Source organism: Dromaius novaehollandiae, chromosome 15 (assembly GCF_036370855.1).
Source record: "Dromaius novaehollandiae isolate bDroNov1 chromosome 15, bDroNov1.hap1, whole genome shotgun sequence".
In the NCBI taxonomy this organism is placed as follows: domain Eukaryota; kingdom Metazoa; phylum Chordata; class Aves; order Casuariiformes; family Dromaiidae; genus Dromaius; species Dromaius novaehollandiae.
The window spans coordinates 4,641,876-4,663,758 of record NC_088112.1 but is presented as its reverse complement, the minus strand read 5'-3'; the positions used below and the strand labels follow the sequence as shown (position 1 = coordinate 4,663,758).

At 44.0% G+C, this 21,883-nt stretch overlaps 1 protein-coding gene across 3 annotated transcripts in view; it reads left to right on the top strand.

The window, feature by feature from the left end:
- The window catches only part of KCNIP1 (potassium voltage-gated channel interacting protein 1), a 452,168-nt gene that overhangs the window by 303,214 nt on the left and 127,071 nt on the right, over positions 1 to 21,883 (top strand). The window contains exons 1-2 of one of the 3 annotated variants that reach the window (XM_026098460.2): positions 423 to 481; positions 5,259 to 5,352. The exons of the other annotated variants lie outside the window; for them this stretch is intronic. The gene's annotated coding sequence lies outside the window, so the exon portion shown is untranslated. Of the gene's footprint in view, positions 1 to 422; positions 482 to 5,258; positions 5,353 to 21,883 lie in introns of those variants that run through there. 3 annotated transcript variants of the gene reach the window in all.

Genomic DNA, 21,883 nt, shown 5'->3' with positions numbered 1-21,883 from the left:
CAGAAATACCAATTACTGTAGGAAGGAGTGTCATATTTTCCAAGGATTTCACATACAGACATCAAAGTTTGTATGTGTAGACACATAAGGTTATTATGTGTTTACCCAAATAGTCTCTGAAAATCTGAGCATTAATGTGCAAAGCTAGTAAAGCATAAAGTGGAGTCATTTATTCACCAGGAAAAGAGGAGAATTCCTCATAGGGATAAACCCATGCTCGCATCAGTATCACCATATTTCCCTGTCTTCATGCAGAATTCGTTATTTTTATTCCAGGAAGACAGCGAATGCGGCTAGGCAGCGTAGGGTTGCTGTTTAGGTGAAATAGGGACAGCAGAGGGCAGCAGTATACTGTTCTCTTGCAGCATTAAATCAAGTCCAAAACCGGTAGAGCGGGAAGTGGCTGAAAACTTCAGTAGCATGAGAAAGGTGTAGCTTTAACAAGGAAAGCTACAACTGAACTCTTCTGTTCAGAAGATTGGTAAGTCTCTCATTAATCCTGGACTCCAGGAATCTGAGGACGTTTAAATTGTGTGTGCCATTAACTGTCAGTGTTTAAATATTAAATTGTGTGCTTCCATTAAAATAAGGTTGAAATGCATTTGGGGGAAATGGTAATTGCAAGTTAAGGCTGACTGCTGAATCTTTGCTTTTGTTTCTTTAAAAATTATGCCAAAGCCACCAGGTGGTGATAAGATCCCTTTTAGGCTTAAATTGGATTTTCTACCCAGTTACCTTTTTTTTTGGGGGGGGGGGGGGGGAGTGGCAGTGTTTAAATGCAGTCCTGGGTGTTTGTTGCATTTTGTGTCGCTGTCGGTGCCTCTCTGAACAACTCGCCTAGCAGGTAACCTGGCGGAGAGACCACTTCGTAACCGTACTGCACCCGTAGCCTCTTGACCGTGGTGTCTCAACAAGCAGTGTAGCGGTAAATTTTTAAAGTAGATGGTTGTGGAGGGTGAAAAAATAGGATAATATTCCTTGCTTTTACATTTCACAGAGCTGACTACCTCCAAAGAGCCCTCAAGACAGGGCCATCTCCATTGCAGATGGAGAACTGAGCCACACATAGCTTATGTTGGACCCTCCAAAGTCACATCCAAAGCGCGTGGCAAGTCTCTGCTCGCCTGACTGACAGGCAGTGCTTCCGCGAGCCTCGGGGAGCTCCCTGGTAGCTGGTAGAGGAGTTATTTGCCAGCTGCTGTTGTGTGTATGGAGGCCTCGAGGACATGGAGTTCCTAGGCTCTGGTATATCATCTTTGCGTTTGGATAGCTCGGACTTGGAAAACCTGGGCTGGCAACTTCTAAGAGACTGATTATTTCAGATGCTTCTGATGGAACACGAATATGTTTTTATTGCCTGATGATGTAGAAATTCACTGTTTTAATTTTCCAGAATCTGTATTACCAGCATTGTATCTGACTCAGTCAATCTAATGGCAATCTGTGTTTTACTCTGAAGAACTTCTATATCTCTTTAGCTAAAGCTACATATCCTAAATGGCAAGAAAGGCTTGTATAACGTTAGGGAGGCATTTCTAGTGCTTTCGTAATTATCTGTAGATACATTTCACTTTTAATATGAGCAGATCCTGATGGCCTTTCCAGGGGAATGCTCAGCTTTGAAAGGCCAATTGGTCAAAAAAATCATCCTAGCTCTGGATAAACATCACCAGCTGAAGGTATTACTCAGTGTTTGTCTAAGCAATATTGGCAGAGCCTCCTTGTACCAAGTCCTGTATAGTGTTGAATGGAGATGGTTGTTTTTCAGTCTGTTTTTGTATCTGCTGTGTTTAGATGAAGATTTCAGCTCTTACAGTGGGGGAAACGATGTGTTCTCACCAAATGGAGATGGAAGGCTTAGCCTTCTATTATTTCATCTTTTTTTTTTTTCCATTTATTTTATTTCTTGAGTCTGTAGCAGAGAGTTTTAAAACAGCCATGTTCTGTTTGCTTCTCCATGTTTCCCAAAGAAACCCTGAGCTCCTTTGCTGGAGTGATTTGCATGTGCTTATGTTTCTGCCCCCCCTCCCCCCAACATCCTCGACTTTGTGAATTCTTGCACAGCTCTTGCTTTTTGTGTCAATGTAAGACAGGAAAAAAATGACAGGAATGAGAATTTCATAGCAACTGCCAACCAGAATATGGCCACACGCATGCTGCAAAAGCGATGGTAAGAAGAAACACAGCAGGAACTTGGGAGGAAGCTTGTTAGGCCATTAAATTAACATCATCCTTTTCAGAAAATGGCAGATAATATTTATTTTTGATTTTATAAGCAATATCATCTACAGACTGTCTCCTGTTTAGTGTTGGCAGCCAGTCCTGATTATCCAAAGACTCCTGCTTTTGTTGGCATGCTGTCAGTGGCATGATGTATCTTGTCATTCCTGCAGAATTTAGTGAAAGAAAAAATACCCTAAAAGTGCACGAGAGAATCATGTAAGACAACATTTTTAATGGAGAATGGACAGATTAACATCAGAGATCAAGGAGTTCTGCAGACTTGTCTTTATTATGTTTTTCAATTTATGCCATTTTTTCAACTGTTTAATGCATTAATTTGCTGCCTTCATAGTAGAAGAATGGGGTATAGCCAGATATTGGTGTTGGTCAGATTGGCTCAAATTTACATGGACTCAGAGCTTAGTCTTATTTTTTTGTCCTAAAATCTTTTATAAGACATGATTTCATTGCCATGCCATGTTAGCTAAGCTAACCTTTCCATAGCTAGGTAGACGTGGTTTTAGGAGGCTCTGTGCAAAGTTATTAAAGTAAAAGTAGAAAATGAATGTTTTAGCCTAGTAATTTCAGCATCTCAGGTATACACAAAATGCGGACGTCCATGTGTTTGGTTTGTAAATGATTCAGGCTGAGATCCTTAATTTTAAATCGCCCACTTTTCACCTTAGGTTTAGACCAACTTTTTTGAACTGCATTATTGGCTGCAGTGCAACAAGGAAATCCCATATAATGAGAAGGTTCCCCGAGGTTTGTCTTGCTCCTCCTCTCACCACTGAGGGGGAGTTTGCTTTTTGCAGTAAGTTATGTGATGGAGGAATCTGACATAGGGAAGGACGTCTTCCACAACACAGTGCTATGTCCCGAGGGTGTACCATGCCTCTCTTCTGGGTCCTGCCAACAGAGAGCCCAGAAATGCCTGTTTTCCTTCCTTGTGGAAAGCAGCTGTAGCAGAAGTTGATCTTCCTTTTCAAACTTTCCTTGGGGAAGATAATGGCAATAATTACTTTCCATGTTCAGCCAAAGCAGAGGAACAAGAGGTGGAAACCTCCTTGGAGTGCACAGTGTCACGTGTACCTAGCAAGCAGCAGTACTGCTGCTTTCTGAATGTTGTAGATCAGGAGTATAAATGTACAAGAAGGCCTGGATAAATGATTATTGTAGACCAGTTTTCATGAACTCTAGAGATGTTTAGCCACAGCAGCTGAGAAGTGTTTCTTGGACTACCTGTCACTCCTGTTTCAGCAGCAGGATTGCTGTCCCCTGTGTGGTGGCTCCTGGCAGATCCCGGTAGGAACGCACCTACCCCTGGGCAGAGACCTACACTGGGTGCCTGCCTCCATGCACTGAGCCCGAGCTGGAGAGCAGTGGTCTCCTCCTGCCTCCCGGCGCGGCTGCCTCCTGGGGAGGAGGAGGAGGAGGAGGAGGAAGGAGCCCGGGCATGCCCATCTGCCGTGGGGAGATGGCACGCTCTGCGCTGGCTGTAACCAGAGCACCCGTGTGCCTGCGCCATGGGCACTGGAGTTGGGTTTCTGACCAACAACTGTTGTTACTGCTCTGAGAGGGAACAGGGCCAAACACCACGGCAAAACAAAGGCCTACAGCTTAGGCTTTATTTTAATTATTTGTAATTACTGCTTAATTGGCTAGCCTCCTTATTTTGACGTGAGGTGGTTGATAATTGCTCTGTGAGCAGAGAATTTGCACTTTGCTGCCTCACTCCTTTGCTTAATGATAGATGCTAAAAGGCAGTGATAGGTGCTTCAGGGAGAAACCCCAAAAAGAGGGAACGGAGGAGGCTCAGACCAAGCTTTCCATACTCCTTATTACTCAGGACTGACCATATGGTGAGCATTGAGGAGGATGGCAAATACGGTCAGATCCTGTGCACTGGTAGAAACATGCTAGGAAAACGTCTGTCTGGGGCTAGCAAAATGTCTCTGCAGTCAGGTTTCTCTGTGAAAAGCTACAGAGACTGCAGTGTCTCCAGGTACACGCAGTAGCGGGTGCAGCCCCAGGGTCGTTTGGGGGGTAGCTGCGTGGTGGCCGTGAGTCCCATGGCCTGGAGAACGCCCACGGCTACTCCTCGCGCTGCAGTGTCGAAGGGGTGGAGGCCGCCCGCGGGATACCAGTTTACGTAGTTACTGTCCTGGGATTTACAACACAGCGTACTGTGGGTCAGGGTCTAGCTCGTATCGGCACGTTGGTTGGGCAGCCAGTTCTGCGGAGACCGGTGAAGCCCTGGTTGGCATACGCTGCGTGGAGCACTTCTGCTTAGGAGTGGCAGCCTGCCACCCGTCGGGGCAGAGTCTCTGCTCAGGGTGCTTATTAAATCACCGTTAATGAATTTACTGTGTTTGGAACAGCAGAAAATGTTTCTTTCAAACATTTTCGGCCCAAGTCTCCTTCTGTAAAGAAAACTGCTGAGAGAGTGATGTAAGGGTATTGCTATAGAAGCTCAGCTGACTCCACTCCATAGCTTTGTGATCAAAACCTTTGCTTCCAGCCTAGGAACAGAGGTTTGCTGCATGGCAGGTGGCTCATTACCTTTCTTCATCTTGAAAGCTCAATTAATAGTGAACAAAACATCTGTTAATCTGCTTGTCCTGGCACCCAGTCATGGTGTTGTAGACAACGCTAAAATACTCCCTTGCACTACGAAACAGCAGGGGAAGGAAAGACTAAGGGGAGGGAGCAAGACTACGTGAACAGACAAAACAGAACTTTGTAGTAGGAGGAATCAAGAGAGGAGGAAAAAAGTTAACAGCTATTGTATTTTGCCCTATGGCAATGCAACCTTTTATAATTAAATTATCAGGGTAAAAAAGGCTATCTTAATTATTTAAGGGCTGGAAAAAAAAGTATAGTCAAATAAATAATTCATTATACTGCCAAAAGTTATTTCAACTCTAAGCGCTGTGAAATTTCTCAGGGATACATTATTTATTTTCAGTTCTGAGTGACAGATTTTTGTTAAGTTTGGAGGGGTAACCCAAAACTTGTATTCTGTTTTCTTGCAGGTAAGTCTGGAGTGGTGTCTGTTTGAACTGTGCAGTTTGGGAATGTAAGCGAACAAAGTAAGCCTTCTTCAAGCTGTCTCAGCCTGTTAACAAGGTCAGAGCATTTTCTTAATTTTTGAGCTGTAATACTGTAAGTAAAAGTGGAACTGGAATGGGTAACAATTGCAGATTGATACAGCTATGCATATGTAGTGTGATCTTTCTGTTATGTCAGAAGTGAATGCCCCATAACAAATATTTATTATTGAGAATTACTTATGCTGCTATTTCTCCAGTTCATCCTTAAATCAAAAGTGGGTGGAGATAATATGAAAAATTCATGTTACTTGTATTATAAAGGGTAATGTAGCTTTTCTTTTGCTATTTTTCAATGATCATTTAAATGGATTGTCTAATTGTGCTAGATTCCCAGGTCTAAATACCCCAACTCCAATAGAGCCAAGTTAACAGGTCACACGCTGAAAAGCTTACTTTGTGGATCATTCAGAACTGATTATCTTTGACTAATCAACTGGCAAATATGGCTCTAAGTCAGTAGCATATGTTGGACTGGCATGCTTTGCTTCCTCCCCAGCCCTTGCTGTGTGACAACTCCTGCTAGCAGCAAGAAAGCCTCTTAACCTTGCAAGCTTCCTTGCATCGGAATGAGCAGGCTCCATTGAGATGGGTGTCATGTTTCTTGTGTCTGAGTTGAAAATGATTTTCTTTGAATTTTTCTTTCTCCCCTTTCGTCTTCTATTACCTCCAGGAACAGCTAAATTCACCTCTCGTCAAATTCTAGTGTTGGCTTTCTTTTGAAGTGTCGACTGGGTAAATCAAACTGTGGCTTTTTTAGAAGTTTGTGCTATGAAGGACTCTGTCCTAATCTCTGATTCCTATTCATGTACCAGTAACAAAAACCTTTTTACAATATTTCTGTACTTCCAAGCTGTAGTTTCTTCCAATCAGTTCTATTCTAATATTAGTTGATGGGACAGTTATTGATGGTCAACGTACAGAAAATGGTACACAACGGACAGTCACTTGCAGTCATTTGTGAAGCTTCAAACCAATCACTTTCCAAATACGGATTTTCATATTTTGGCTGGCTGCTTCTCACTATCCTCGTATTCATTAATTAGTTCTGCACCACCCTATTTTATGCATTTGCTTATCTCATCTCAATTAATATTCAGATCAGCCAGCAAAATTATATATGAATGCTGAGCAACTTCTTATGCTTGGCTATTTTCCTTTCCTTTCTGCTTCTGCTGACTGATGTTAGGGTGTTTCATATCAACATAGAAAAGGGGCCATATGTTCTTTACAGCTACATCACCAACACCATTTTGAGGATGAAATAAAAAGGGAATGTTCTCCCATGCCAGCAAGTGCCTCACTTCTGGAGTGAAGCTGAGATCTGAAGTGGTAGCAAAACATGGTACTGGAATCACGTATGTTATATCTCTATCTCCAGATGACCTGATCTCAGTCTGTTTGTAAGAGCTGCTAGATTTTTTCTTCTGAAAGATTACAGTGGTTTTGGTTATGCTCATCTGTCTCCTTGGGCATACCTCCTCAATATGCATTCAGATCCACTTTTCAGCTATTTCTGGGTGCCAGCTTTATACCTTAGTTTGCATCCTGCCCTTGGGCTGATATGGCTGATTCATCACAAGAGTTGCAGTTTGAGTCTTTCCAACCCTTTTGATTCTGACTTTCCATTAGGGGCTTTGAATATCTGTTTGGTTTCTAAAACCTGGGTTAGCAAATTCTTTTCCTCTGCACCGTCTGACCAGCCTCTAATGCACGTGTGTACCACTGACCCTGTTGTGACGTGCAATACTTCTGTGCCTTTTCATACGCAGTGTCCTGGACTCGTACCTTAGGTACCCAACTGTGCTCCGGCTCCATGTTCATTAGATGGTCTCACCAACCGTTGCTTGGGGAGCTCTGCACAAGGAGCAGACTCCACATCCTTTAAACAATTTATTGGTTGCCTCTGAGAGCAGTAAGCATCACCTTGGACCATGCACGTTGCACATTATCAATGGAAAAAATATGCTGTAGTGCAACAAGGCTGTATAATCTCATATCTTAAGGAACTGTGGAACTATTAATGGAAGAGGGGTTAGCTGTGAAAGTAGCATCTATCAGGCCTCACTGCAGTAAAAGGTAGGTTTGTACTTCAGCATTTCTGTTTGAAATGTATAAATGCCTCTTTCAAGGCTTTTTAGAAGTAAGCAGATAAAAAGTTATTAGATGTGAATAAAAATATTGACAAATAAAAAATATAGCCTTAAAAAATAAACCTCTGATGTTGTCTAGGTTATAAGTGATAGTTTGGAGCAGAAGCTCAGATTTAAAGAAATATTAAAAAAAAAAAAAAAGAAAGAAAGAAAACACCCTCTGCAGATGTATCAAAATCAGAATTAATATAATATTTAGGTCATAGGATGCAATATGGCAGAAACAATGCGGAGTGTTTTAGGAGCTAATCAACAATTAATGCTTTTGAAAATGCTGTCCATTTAACCCAGTATATCTCTGAAATCAGCACTATTATGGCAGATGTTATCGGGTTTCAGAATTTTGTTTTTACAAATGTACCTTTTCAGCAAGCCTCATATGAATTACTTTATTATGCTCAGGTTAACCGTAATACACACAGAAAATATTTTGCCTTAAAATGAAATGAATCCTAAAAAACAGAACTGAGAACTAAAAACAGAATTTAGTTGGATTAGAAGGGTGTTTTTTGTTGTTTTTGTTTTGTTTTTTCTTCTCCCCTTCTAAGGGGAGAAATTCCATAGGCTTGGCAGTCATCTTCAGTCATAATTTGTGTGCGCTGTCTACAGAGAGCAGCTTTATTGATTTAGACCTTGGTAGGCCGTGAAACAGGGAGCATTGGAAAGTGCATATATGTGGCATTCCTCGATGTGCCAGGGAGTTGATATGGGAAGTGTCTACTCCAGTTCACATGGCAAGCTGTACCCCGAGGATCGATGATGGTATTGCACCCGGAGGACTATTGCGACAGGCTTTAGTTTGTGTTTGATACCTTTACATTGGTCCATAAAGAGAATTTTGCTTGCTAGGGGTCTTTGCACTGCTATTGGTGGAATTGTGTAGAGTTGTAACACATTTAAAACGCATTTTTAAATGAATTTTTACACGTATTTGCTTGGGGTCCTGGGGGTTTCCGAAGGAGCCTTGCAGGATGCGGGGGGTACCTTCAGTTGAAGTCTTGCCTCTCTGGTTAGGGGCTGCACGATGCAGGCACGGCTAGGTTTTGCAAGACAGTTCACTGTGTGTGACTAAAAGGAATTATTGATATCGATAGATCAGTAGAGCTTACTAGGTACTTCTTTTAAAAGAAATTGTTAATGTGCTTGGGAGACTAAGGAAAAGCTTGTAGGATCAAAAGGATACAATCCTGCAGCCCTAGAACTCAAATGGTATCCATTAACTTTAGTTAAGAGAAAGCAGCAGTGGTGGTTTATAATAGTCCTGTTTTCTGCAAGTGTTGACCACCTTTTTTAAATTATATTTCTCCAAGTATCTGGAGAGTGCTAGGGAACTAATTTGTGCTCGTATTTGTGTATATAAAATTCTCTGATTTTTTGAATGAAATGGAATATGACTTCTGTGTCTAATGGGCAGTGGTGTTGGCTCTGCGTTAGCCACTGAGCCAGAATTTCCTGCTGTTCCCGTTGTACAGCCTGTGTGTGGCAGGTACAGTCTCGAAAGCACCAGTATGATTCAAGGTGCTGGAAAACACAGGGCTTGAAACCTATTCTGAGCGGGCTTGGCCAGCCTAGCCTGGTCCTTAAAATGCTGGTCACCTCCCGGAGGCCTCTCCAGGTGAGCAGTGATACGGACACCTGCGCTCGGGGGCACTGCACCAAGGCTAATGCAGCAGTGGAAATGTTTTGCCTGTAACCTTCAGGTGGAATATAAAGAAGCCAACTTTAATAAAAACCCAAGGGAAGCCTCAGCCGTGCTTTGTTTTCAGCTGCAGTTCGGTAGATGAAAAAGAAGTTTATCTCCCTGAAACAAAACTGTTGTCTGGAACCAACTGACTTTCCTTCTGAAAGAGGTGCCTAGTGCTCTGGAGCTAAATGACTTGAATTTGTTATTGAACAGACCATGGAAGTGAAAAAGAGAGGTGGTTTGGCTTTTGGACTTCTGTTTTATTAGGCTCTGTCTTAAATTATTTCTCAATGTTCCTTTTCCCATACCAATATGTCCCTTGTGTCAGAAAATGTCCTGACATGAGATTTTTTCCTGAATTTTTCTTCTCTGTATGTTTGTATTGATGAGGGAAAGTGGAACATATATCAGGATGTCTGCAACAGATACCCTGCTCTGCTGTCATGATTTTAAGTCTAGCCTACCAATTTATGAGGACCACAAGGTGTTGCTGGCAATAAGAAATGTCTGAGAGACAACGAATGTTATTTTAAGACTTTTGTTAAGCTGGTTATGTAAAACTGAAGCTTTATACTAGAACCCTATTTCACCATCTCTCCATTTGCAAACATTTTCTTCCCTTGGGTGGAAGTTGAATGCTCAGTAGCCATGTATATGTTGAAGAGAGGGTCCAGCTGCAGTTCACAGCTGGAATATGCAGCAGGATTACAAACCCAGAGAGAGACCACTGGGTTTAGATGTGTCTGAACTGGGACATGCAGGGCTTTGCCAGGCTTTTGGAGACATCCAGACAGGGTAAAATGGGGCGAGTTGTGCGTGAAGTGGAGTAAATTGCCATTAGCTGTGCAAACAGAACAGCAGGATTGACTTCAGTCCTTTACGCTTCTGTCTTCCTTCCCAACGATTTACTAGTACTCTCTCTTAAATTTGTAAGGTGACCTTCACCTTGAAGACGTCCAAAGTGCGACAGACTAAAAAATCTTTTCCCCCTTTTCCACCATTGACCCTCCCTGCCAGTACCCGATTTCCAGGGACAAGATGTCATCCAGTGGCTCCTTAGAGGCATTTGGTGTCCCTGTGGCTGTTACCTGCCTGTTGCCTCCAGCGAGCACTGAGTGCTGAAACCCCGGCTGGCGAGGGCTGGAGGCAGCTCTGGAGGTCAGCCTCGAGGGCCTGCATGGTTTTACAGACCATAAAGATGGGCTCACGAAGCAGGTGGTGCCTCCAGCATTGCCCTCGCTGCGCCCTCGACTTGGCAGCGCAGAGCTGTGCCCATGTCCATACCATATACCTGTGCTGAGGGAGTGCAGGTGTATCGTGTAGGAGCCTTGGCAAGCACGTTTGTACATCTGAATTTGGATGGAGTGAGTGAAGAGTGACCTGGGAATGATGTGCAGCAGGCTAAAATGCACGGGGAGAAGGTCCTGAATCAGACTTTCACAAGCGGGGCCATGCTGATGAACAGGAGAGAGGAGAACAGAGGGTGGGGGGGGAAACAAGACATCAGGGTATTTTCAGGAAAAAGCTGGTGACGTTTCTGGTGAGCACTGAGAGGAGAAAATTTGGCAGTAACAGAGATACTAAGGATAAAGATTGATAGTGCCAGGACTTCCTCTACAGAGGAAAAAGCCAAAAGAAACCAATAGAAAAGAATAGATGTCCCTGACCGTGCTCAGAGGATGGAGACAAGGCCTAGGACTGGTGACTCTGGCAGGCTGAGTGTGAAGGAGTAATGAAACGAGGAGAAATGGTGCTGTTGGATACAACAGACTCATGAAAGAGATATGGCCAGAAGGAAGGAAACGGCGAAGCTGAGGAACACCACATCATGCTGGGGGTGCAGAGATCTGCGGGGTAAGTAAGGGAGCTGCTCCCTTGACTGGACCAAAAGGACTCGGCTGAGGGGGGCAGCGGGGCTTCAACTCGCCCAGCTCTTGGTGCGGCCAAGGGTGCTGAGGCCGTTACCGTGAAGTAGCAGTTATTTAGGGTGAGGGACCTGAAAAGTTTGTTTCTCAGATTAGTAGTCCTAGTTCCTGGTGTATAGCAGGAAGGCAGAAGTCTTGGGGAGGGGTCGTAGCTTTGATAACTGATTACGCTTGAGAAAAAAAAACCTCTGGGCACAGTTAAGTGCTTCTTTAGGTCTGAACTAGCATGCACCTAGAAAAAAGAAATTGTACAAAGGCTTCGAACCGAGGTATGTAGACTGCGATCAGTATTACATAATGTTAGGAACCTCAGTGGATTAGAAATGCAGGTTGATTTATTTCCACTTTCTAACCAGCTCTTAAATGTTCTGCAAAGACTCAAAAATACATAATTCATACTAAGTATGAAAAAGTTGTTAGGCTTAAGGAATTCTTTCTGGGATTTTCAGTAGCTACAGTGTCCTATGCTGTAAGTTATAGATCTTTATGCCAGAATTCCTTGGAAATCCATGAATGTCTGGTTCTGGTATGCTGGACTGGACTAACAGTAAATTGCAAGAAGTGAGTGATATTGCATGTGTGCCATGGCCAGCTTTAAGGATTTATAATTGACAGTTTTAAAATGTGAGGCACAAACACTTAAATTGAGTGATGGAGCATTCTGCATTATGTGAAAGGTGAGTTCTTCTGTCTCCTAGGCCCGGAGTGGTTTGGCTGTCAGCAGTGCTGCCTGGGGACAGCAAGCTCTGTTGCTCCATGAAGCTGATGGTAGGTGCAATTACCAGCTTTGGCCACTACTGAATGGCATGCCAAAGCATATTCTTAATATTCAGCATCTACTAGTCCGTTATACTGGCTAGGCATCTGTTTAAGCATGTCTTGTTTGAAGTTAAAGGCATGCATTAGTACCTGGTGGAATTTATTTATGTATTATCTGATGATGGTTAACAGAATAAGCACAAAAAAATGAGTGGTTTGAGGTTGAAAGAAATTTTTAAAGCAGGGAAGAAACTCTTATTTTGCATTTTCTAGCTTTTGATGCACCTGAATTTTCTTTGTTTGCTGCAGAATGTATAATCAGAAATGCTTGAACATTTCAGTATGCCACAGTAGGAGTTTCAATAGGCAAAAGGGTTATTCATTTGGATTGTAAACTGTGCGGGGCTGATTGGGTGGTGGAAAGGAAAGCAACAAATTAAGCACCATCAGATTGTTGTTTATCCCCATGTCACATTTCTAGCTAGAGGTTTTTTTGCAAAGTTTTCACTGATCTTTTTTTGAATCAATAATTGGATTTCAGTAAAAGCAAAGAATAACTTCAGTGCGTGAGTTAAGCACTAAGGACTGGATATTTTTGATGCAAAGAAAGTAACAAAATACTGTTCAGTTCTAAGCTATTTCAGACTTCTTCACTTAGATTAAAAAAAAAAAAAAAAAAACCTTACACATGCCTGTGATTCCTTGTCTGAACTCTTATAGCTTCTCAGGTTAAACTCAGAAAGGAAAGCGAAGGAAAATGAAGTATGTGTGCCCTCAGCAAGCACAGCTTAGCTGTTACCTACCTTTAGTCCCATGCACAAGGGGACTAGTTACACCAACGTTTTTGAGGACAGAAGGGTTTCCTGTATCAGGATAACACGGATTTGGTTCACAGCATCGGCTCTAGTCTTCTGAGGAGAGTGGAGCTGGCATCTTGCGTTTCTGGTGCAACTTTCTCTCGTCCTGTCAAGATGTAATAAGGATGCAACTTAGCCCAACATCTTGTGATAGAGCTCTTCTTTCTGATGGAGAAAGTAAATTCCCCCTAGTAATACAGAATTAGGTAGTCTCTGGTTTTGTTAGACTTGCTAATCCTGCTAGCTCGGTTTTATCTTCAGTGAGGTTCATGTATTTCAGATTTCTTTCAGTATCTCTTCTTGTCACCTTCCCTGTCTGGAATTATCACTTTGGTAAGAGGAGGAAAAGAGTGTGTTTCAGAAAAAAAAAATAGGGTTTTCTGTGTCACTGTCTCCTGCGTGCTGAAGCAATGGCAACATCCTCACAGCAAGCAGATATGCATCTGTGCTGTTTGAAAACTATCAGGTTACTGTCCATCTGCTTTATAGCTCAGTCATAATGTTATTAGCTGTAAAAAATGGAAAACCCTGAGCACAGCTACACGTTCGGTCACTCGTGCCACTCGAGCTGTTCTGAGCGTCTGGATCGCCCACACTTTGCTTCCAGCTGATGCAGCGTTTGGTGTTGGGAAGGTGTGCAGCAGTGCCGAGGCGCGCGCTCTGCACCGCGCGCGGGCGTGCCTGGTGGCTGGGAAGCGTGGCTGTAAGGCAGCCTGCCGGGGAGGCTTGACGTTACTGTTTCAACTCTGCTGCTCTTGGGCAGAAGGAGGTTCAAAGGATGCCTCTGCTCTGTTTCGTGTCCGGAGTGGATTGCATTTTGTGCCTTTAGGTATCTCATCAGCAGCTTGTTCCTTGCCATAACCATCTCCCTCTTACTGCAGTGTTTGGCCCTTCATAATTTTTCTCTTCATAGGTCTGTGATATTTCATCTTTTCTCATTTGTTAGAGCTGTACAACAGTTTAACAGGTGAATAAATTTCCACTATGATGGCACCATCACGACACACCATGATTTTCTAATTCTGTATAGCTCTTCTGGATCTTCTGGGTGTCTGTCACGGTACCTCTCAAAGATGGAGCTGAGGGTCCTTTGCCTCAAAGCGAGTCTTTACTGTTGTGCTTGGTCTCAGCTGAGAGGTGTCAGTGAGCCCCATGTGTTTATCCTATCTGCGTGCTTCAAGAAAGCTTAGTTATGTGTATTAAATATAAGCACCATTATAGGAAGCACTAAACTTTGCCTTGCCAAATTCAAAAGACTGTTTTTCCCTCTGAATATTTAACAGCTTGTTAACAATTTCATAGAGACCAGGAGAGGGCACTTGGCCTACCAGACAGGCATTAGCACCTCGGAAGAGGTGAGACCAGCTGATGCTTTGGGAGGAGAAAGTGGGATTTGCTTTTGAATTAGTTAAGAATTAATTAAGCCCTCAGGGAGCCGGGAAGCTTTGAAGGTAAACGTGCCACCAAGAAAAACCTAAATGGCTCTGTGGCATAAGAGCAAAACTGGCGAATGCCTGTGATTGCTTCTCTGGGGTCTAGCTGAGTTTTGCGGGGTTGTGAAGGGCGTTGGAAGCTTGCCAGCTCTGTAAAGCCTTTCGAATTCGATCTTGGAGATGAGAAAACTCATTTTGTCTCTCCTTCCTTTCCCTTCACCTTTGTCCTTGTAAACCTTGCTGATGTTGTTGTCTTTTTTGAACGGAATAAATGCTGTTGGTTGTTTTTTAGACTCACCATGTTACGAAGGGCTTTCAGGAAACCAGTTTTCTGTGTCAGCGTTGCGCCCTGCCACTGAGCCCCTGGCAGCAGGTCCTGCAGCATCCCGGGGGTCCTCGCACCCCCTGCTTTCTGGGCACGCGAAAGACAGCGGTGTGCCTTGCTGCTGAGCTGTGCCAACTGGTCCGGGCGGCAGCAGTGCAGCGGGCTGTATGGAAGAAATATGCTTTAGTGACAGCAAAAGCTCTCCTGAATCCCTCAGGATCGTGTGTGTGTGTGCTGACGAGTGTCTCAGTGATGCCTCATGTCTCTGCTCCTGAGAGCTGCTTCCATGCAGTAAATCTAGCTTTTCATTTGGAAGAAGCCCTAGGTAGAGCGTGAGAGTGAGGAAACCCCGAATGATTTGCCTCTCTCGTGCCCTTAACTATATAGTTAATTCCCTGTCAACTTCTGAACTGCCACGAGGTAACTTGCCGTCTGGCTGTTAGGAAATTGGACAGCTCTCATTTAGGAAAAATAAAAACATTGTTATTGTCAGTTGTTATTCAGTGCAGAAAATCTTAGTTATTTCCAGTCTTTCAGGTCCCCCAAATAATGTGGCTTAGTTACCACAGCCTCTCTGGGAAAGGGATGGTCTCTCTTGTCCCTGCTCCCCCATATCGGAGCTGGCATGGCAAGCAATGGTCCAGTCCCACCGTCTCTTACAAAAGTCAAATGTATTATTTCAGCTTTTTTTAAGATATCACTGGCACTTTTTTGCTGTTGCTAGGAAGCTTAAAGAAAGAGACGGCTTTATTTCTGACCTGATGACAGGATAGAGGTAACAAGAGAAAGCTTATCCTTGCAAGTTTTCAAGACATGTCTCACTTTTGTAAACCAGAAGCATGCTCTCAATGCATCTCCAAATAAAATGTTCTAGTCTTTCTAGAGCGTGCATATGGCCCATGCCAATGGCTCCTATTTTGTCAGTGCCTAAAAGTGATGAGGTGAGCTAGAAAGCGGGGGATAGATAATTTCCACCATAGAAAATACACATCATTATAGTACCTGTTGTTGCTTGGACATTAAGTAGGTTGAAGACATTATATTTAAGCTGATATTTTTTCCGATTGCTAGGTGTAAACTATGGTTGCTGGCAATGTGTGCAGAACTTCAGTTTGGTGCTTATAGAGAATAGGCGTCAGTGTTCATGGGCCCCGTTATTATCCATTAATCTTTATTGAAAAAGATCAAGCAACATATTCAGCTTTCCCACACACTGTAGGAAGGGATGTTGATATATATTGCATGGAATGGAGTCTTTCATTTCTTTGGTTTTCTGTTCAGGCCTCTGTGCAAGAGGGAACATCTCCATCGCACAGTTCCATATTTCAAAGTGCTCATGGCACCGACTGGGACAAGATAAGAAGAGATGAGTCACCTCTTTGAAAATGTTCTCGGATGGCAAATGATCTCAGTGAAATGCATTTTTGATGTCCTTCACCAGTGAATGAAGATTTCAATGAATACTTCAGGAAATCTTCATTAACTCAAACACAGAACCTACCATCAGTGAATTTCTGTGGGTTGAAGTGGAAATTTTGCCTGTATATGAAAATTGTATTAGACCTGCACTCTCCTTTGGCTCTGCTTCATCACATTATTTTTGGATATATCCTGTAAACCTCGGCAACAGTTGGTATTTATGCCCTTTAAATATAAATGGACAGTTATCACATTTTCCTAAGTTATAAATATTTTTAATCTACCTCCATAACTCATCTGTAGCAGCTTTGCGGATGCAATCTTGTCATGCCCGCTGGTGCACAGGATCAGCAGCTCAGCTTGATCCTTGCTCTGAGCGGTTGGAAACTGCCTAGGGCCATGGTGGTGCAATTACGGTGTAGCTTGTGAGCCCGAGATGTGAGTTTCTGTGACCTGCCACGCTGCAGAGGGCATGCTTTAATATCTTCTGCATAGCTCAATTTACAGCTCGTATTTTCTGGAAAGAGAAAGGGAGAAAGCGAAAGTTCACCACAGATTAACTTAGAAAAGGCTTTCTCAGTAACGAAGTCTAATAGAAAGTGCGATAAGAGAAATGAGCTCTTCCTTACATAAAACAAGCCAGGTAACGTTCTGTGAAGTCGACTTGTCAAGCAGCATGTTGCATCTTCATTTCTCAAATGCTCGGTTTTCAGCTACGTTAACAAGCTACCTTCAACTGCGAGATATGTCCCTCAGACTGCTGCTTCAAAACAAATACAGTATTTTCTTCCATTAGTAGATAACTCTTCTTCAGCTCTTAATGTACTTTGTCTTACATGACATCAGCTTGCTATTTTAGACAGCAATGATTAGTTTTTTTCTCCAAATAGAAGGTGGTATTTTGGATTCTCCGGTGAAATTGAATCACCAGGGACTTGTAGTAGATCTGGAAGCAAAACCAGGTTGGTGATTCTAAGGATATTTCTGTAGTCCTGGTTTTGTTACTAGTTTAAAATTACACCAGAACCAATGTTTTTTCTTAGACTTCTGATGAACTGGAAGATTTAAAATAAACTCAGTGGTTTATTCTGTCACTGATTTCCCTGTCACAAGTATGTCCAGCATGCCAGTCTCACTGGGTAGACTGGTCTTCCCAGATTCCCTTGGCCAGGGCAGGACCTCCAGATGTTTTGCAGCTGTGATAACGATCCCACAGCTTCTGGCAGTCTTTGGACCTCTGCTATAACCTGGACAAACTCTAATCAAAGCCGGAGTGCTTTGAACCACTGATTATCAGCTCTGAGGCATCATCCATCCATCAAGATCTTCCTGTAGGCAATTCTGAATGCTGGCTGTTTGTTCTTTTGCATTACAATTCTGCTTAGCTGCTTGAAGTGTGAACGTGTGCAATTTCAATAACAGTATCTCCCGGTCATGGGTAAACAAAGAACTATTTTCACTTTTAAACCTGTTTGTCTTTGTGCACTGGAAAGAGTGCTTTTGAAACTAAAGTTATTACTTTGTACATTACTGTGAAATACTTTATTTCAGGGGCTAGTTTCTTGCAGTGTTTTCTCACATGGGAAAGTTGAAGTTATGTCTATTTCCAAGCTCTAGGTTGAACATATATATATGTATACACACACATATATACGTAGGTTGAGTATATATTTATATCCATAGGTTGAATATGAAGTGAAACAGCTGATTGAGTGATAGCAGCATGCTTTCACCAGCTCATAGTAGTGTTGGTGGGTTGAGTCCATCCTGTGCATGTACAGCATCAGCAACTGCAGGTACTTAGTCAAAGTGTGGTGTAGAAAAGGCTTTTAAATGCATTCCTCTAGTTCCAAGGCTTCCTAAATGATGTCTAGAGAGTTAGATATGACTCTAAAGTAAGCAGGGCCCTCCATGCAAAAAAAGCATGATACTCCAGGATATCTGTGTCTTTGAAGATGTTTATATGCAAAACTTGCACTGAATTTTTAACCTGAGACACTTAGATTCAAGTCCTCATTCCGCTTCTCTTCATGGCAAAATCATAAACATGACCTTGAGTCTCATCAGCCCTTTACATGAAGTAAGTGTGAATAGAGGCCTGTAGCTGGCGTAGACATCCCTCCTGGGAATGGAGGAGGTAATGGGAAGTAATTGGAGATCCAGGTGGAAGTGGTGCCCCTTGCGTGCCCAGGATCTGCTCAGCAGGGATGATGGTGGAGGGAAGGAGCTCTTCCTCTCCTGCCCACCGTGGTGCCAGTCCCTTCTGGACAGGGATGCCAGGGGAAGCTGTCACGTAGTGGGCAGGGCTTGCAGGTGCTGTTAGCTGCTACTTCTCCAGGGACTGCAGGTGTGAGAACAGCCGACAAGTAGGTTCGGCAAGTTGATGCCCAGGGTTAAAGCCATGGCTGAAAAAACATGTAAACATGGCCGATGACCAGAATGAACTCATGTCTTCATGTGGTAGATGGCTACTCTGTTAGATTGTAAGAGGTTTGTTGCTGGGAATTGGAATAAACTCTTCCATCGCAGGTAGGGTGCTTTGTTTAGAAGTATGGCTCTCGTTTTTCCTTTTGAACGTGACCACGTTTTTGAGGGTTTTTTTCTTCTTATACTCTAGGATTTAGAAAGTGAAGGCAGGCTATTGTACGTTGAGGATGGTTATGATGGTAGTCATTTTCAGATTTTTAAAATGGCATAAAATTTAGTGTGTCCAAGAAAACTCAGAGTGACACATCCGCTCTTTTTGTCTTCCTAGTCCAGTCTTTTCACTGAAGGGACTTTTTAACTCCTTCCCATAGGTTTTGGCATGCTATTTATGTAACAACAGTAACAAATTTGATCCCTCTCTGTGGTCAGGGTAGTTTTGTGCAGCGTACGTGGGGCAGGATTGTGCCTGTCGCAAGCAGGCGACCATCCTCCCCAGTGCGCCCGGTGTCCCGTCTTTCCTGGTGGCAGATGCTGTCACTTAGCCTTTTTCTCTGCTGGGAAGATGGCTCTGGGGATGTAATCTTCAAACTTAAAATTTCATCTAAATTCTAAAACCTTCCTTTATTTTTCCCCTGCTCTGCTGCATGTACCACGTGTTTTTATTCTCTTTCAATATTATCACTCTCTGGCTCCTTTCTTTTTATAGCAGGGGAAGATAATGGAGGTGTTTGCTGTGCCGGGTGTTTGGGAGCGCTCTCCTTTGTCACTCAGCCTGAAGAAACCGAGGCTTTTCTAAAGCCTCATCATTAGGACGTGTCCAATTTGAATAATACCTCGGGAAGGAGATGAGAAGCTGCGACAGCGCTTTGCAAACGGCACGTGCTCAGCAGCTACGCAAATCTGTGGCGGGTGCCTTAACCCCAATTTCATGCTTTGTCTGAGACCACGACAGGTTTTTTATACAAGGAAGCACTAAGTTCACCTGTACACGTTAGTTTGTTTTAATGTGGTAAGCTCAGCTGCTTGCTTGCCAGGCCTGGTGTTACCTGTCCTCCTTGCTAAATCCACGAGTGCAGGACAGCTTGGAGGGTGCTGGAGAGATTTGGGAGCCTCGTTTCTGGCTCCCGGCTGTGCCCTGGGCAGGTCGCTGCCTCGGGTGATGTGTGCAGCAGGTTCGCCCCCTGTAACTGGGTGTGAGGCGCAGCAGTCCCTCAGAAATCCTTCACGAGACGCGTTCCCGTGCTGCGGCGGCTGTCGCCTCTCGGCGCCTTGCTCCCCGCTAGCTCCGCGTGCCGGTTTGCTGCCGGCTTGGTGGCGGCGGGTTCTGCGCTCGCTGGCTGCGGGCGCGAGCGTTCAGCAGGCGTGCGGGGGAGCCGGGGCTTTTGCTCCAAAGTCGGGTGTAAACGGCCTCTTTGAAAAATGGACCATGCTGTAACTAGAAGCTTGAGTAGTGACGTTAACTGTTATTTCGGAAGCAAGCGTGCCGCGTAATCGCTCCGCAGCCCACTGGTATCGCTGAACTGTAATCGAAGAGACCTCTGTTTACTGACCCAAGCTGGAATTTTTTCTCTACCTGGCATGTCTTCATTTAATATTTTAACATTTACTTAGAGTGAGAAAGTCCTACAGAGCGGCTGAAATCAGAACTATAAACATAAAGGAGAACAGTCTGAGCTGCTTTGCAGACTTGCCTGGCCAGTGCTTTGCGCTGTCTCTTCTAGGATGGAGCAGCAAACAAATGTGGCAGTTGCTTGTGTTAAAAGTGTCCTTCAGTGTTCACACTGCTGATCAACCCTTCCTGCATTCAAATGTTAAACACTGCTGATAGTGTCTATTTTAAGGACATGGTTAGGAATCTTAAAAAAGAAAAAAAAAAAAAAAAAAAAAAGACAGTGGCAAAGTTTATCTGTGAAACAGCAAAGGGCAAAAATATGGCCCTGGACACCTAACCTGTCCTACGCTGCTGTTTCATTATACAGCCAATAAAGCAGGAAAATGGCAACGCTCTTCTTCCAAGGCTTAACTCACATTTGCATTAAATTCTCACTGCCCCTTTTTGTATGACTGCATTATAAAGGAAATTATATTATTGGATGTGGATTTTATTCACTGAATAAATTGGCCTGGAACTTAACGTTATTAGCATTTGAGAAAATACTGGAAGCATTAGAGGAAATATTGAAAAAGCTGGAACTGACACATTTGCCATAAGTTTAACAGAGCTGCATTAAAAAAAAGATCTGTGTGCAAAGATACCGAGGCATAATGAAGCCTCCTACACATACCACAGAATGAAATATTTATACTGTGATCATACTATTAATAAACCGATGGATCAGCCAGCACCTGCTGCAGCAGGGCTCTGCTGCGAGGCTGCTCCTGTCTGGAGGAGCTAAGCAACGCTGGAGCCGCAGAGCGGAGGCATGCGGCGAGCTTGGGAATCCCTGTCCTGAATTAGCCGCCTGACTGCGTAATACCAAAGCCTGTCTCGTTTTGTAGCTGGTACCGTTGCCTTCCCTGCTGCTTGCTTGAAGTGAGGGGCAGGAAGGTGAGGAAGCGGAGCAGAAGCCTGCGGGTCTGCTTCTGCCGCTGCTGCCCCTGAGGGATCCCCCATGCTCGCTGTCGGGGGGTTCTGCAGTGATTTGCCTTGTTTTCGGTTGTGTGAAGATGTAAATCTGAGGCCTCAAGGAGAGGTGGGTCTTGGGATCAAAGCAGGGCCATCTCAGGAGCTTTGCTTTGAGCTCCTGCCCTAGCCGTGGTGCCACTGCGAGGCTGAGCAAGTTGTCCCTTCTCTTTGCACTTGACCCAGGTTGTAGGTTAAAAAAAAAAGGGGGGGGGGGAGAGAAAGGTGGGTGTAAGAGGAGGAGTGATGGATGGAAGTGAGAGGAATGGCTTGGCTGGACTGTGAACGGGCACAGTGGGCTGTGATCTTGGATGTGCCCTTAAGGGTGATTGCACAGGAGAAATGAACCACCCAAGCAGGTCCTGCCTCGGTGCCCGCCTGTCCGCTTCCCGCCGTGCGACGCGCCTGACGATTAGCTTTGTGTTCTCTCCTTATTCGCTGGGAACCGGAAGGTGGTATTTCTCTGGCTGCCACCATGACAAGCCTTGCGGGGACATCCGTGCTAGCAGCAGCTATCCCTAGCCTCAAGCTCGTACGTCCCCGCCAGCATCGCCCTTTCTGCCCCAGCCTTGCAGCCATCACTGTAAACGTCAGGCCCCTCTGGATCCCCACTTCTGCATCCGTTCAGACGTTTCCCGACATCAGAGCGCTTTACGCGAGCCTGTACGAGGAAGTCTGGCTGGAGAAAAGCTTTCTGTGGTTCTGCTTTTACCCATATCTCTCCTCTCTTTCTGTCCCTCCTTCTTTTTGTCCTACCCTTCATGCACCTTTATTTTTATCTTGTGCTGTGAAAACTGTCTGCAAAGCGCATGCTAATTAGGCAGTTACTTAGGGCTAGCATCCATACGTAATGAACTCCTAGGAATATTGGATTATGCATGCATATGTTGCTGATAAACAGAGCTTGATTTCCTGTTGTTTTGTGTCCTTTCTGTGCTTTGTGAT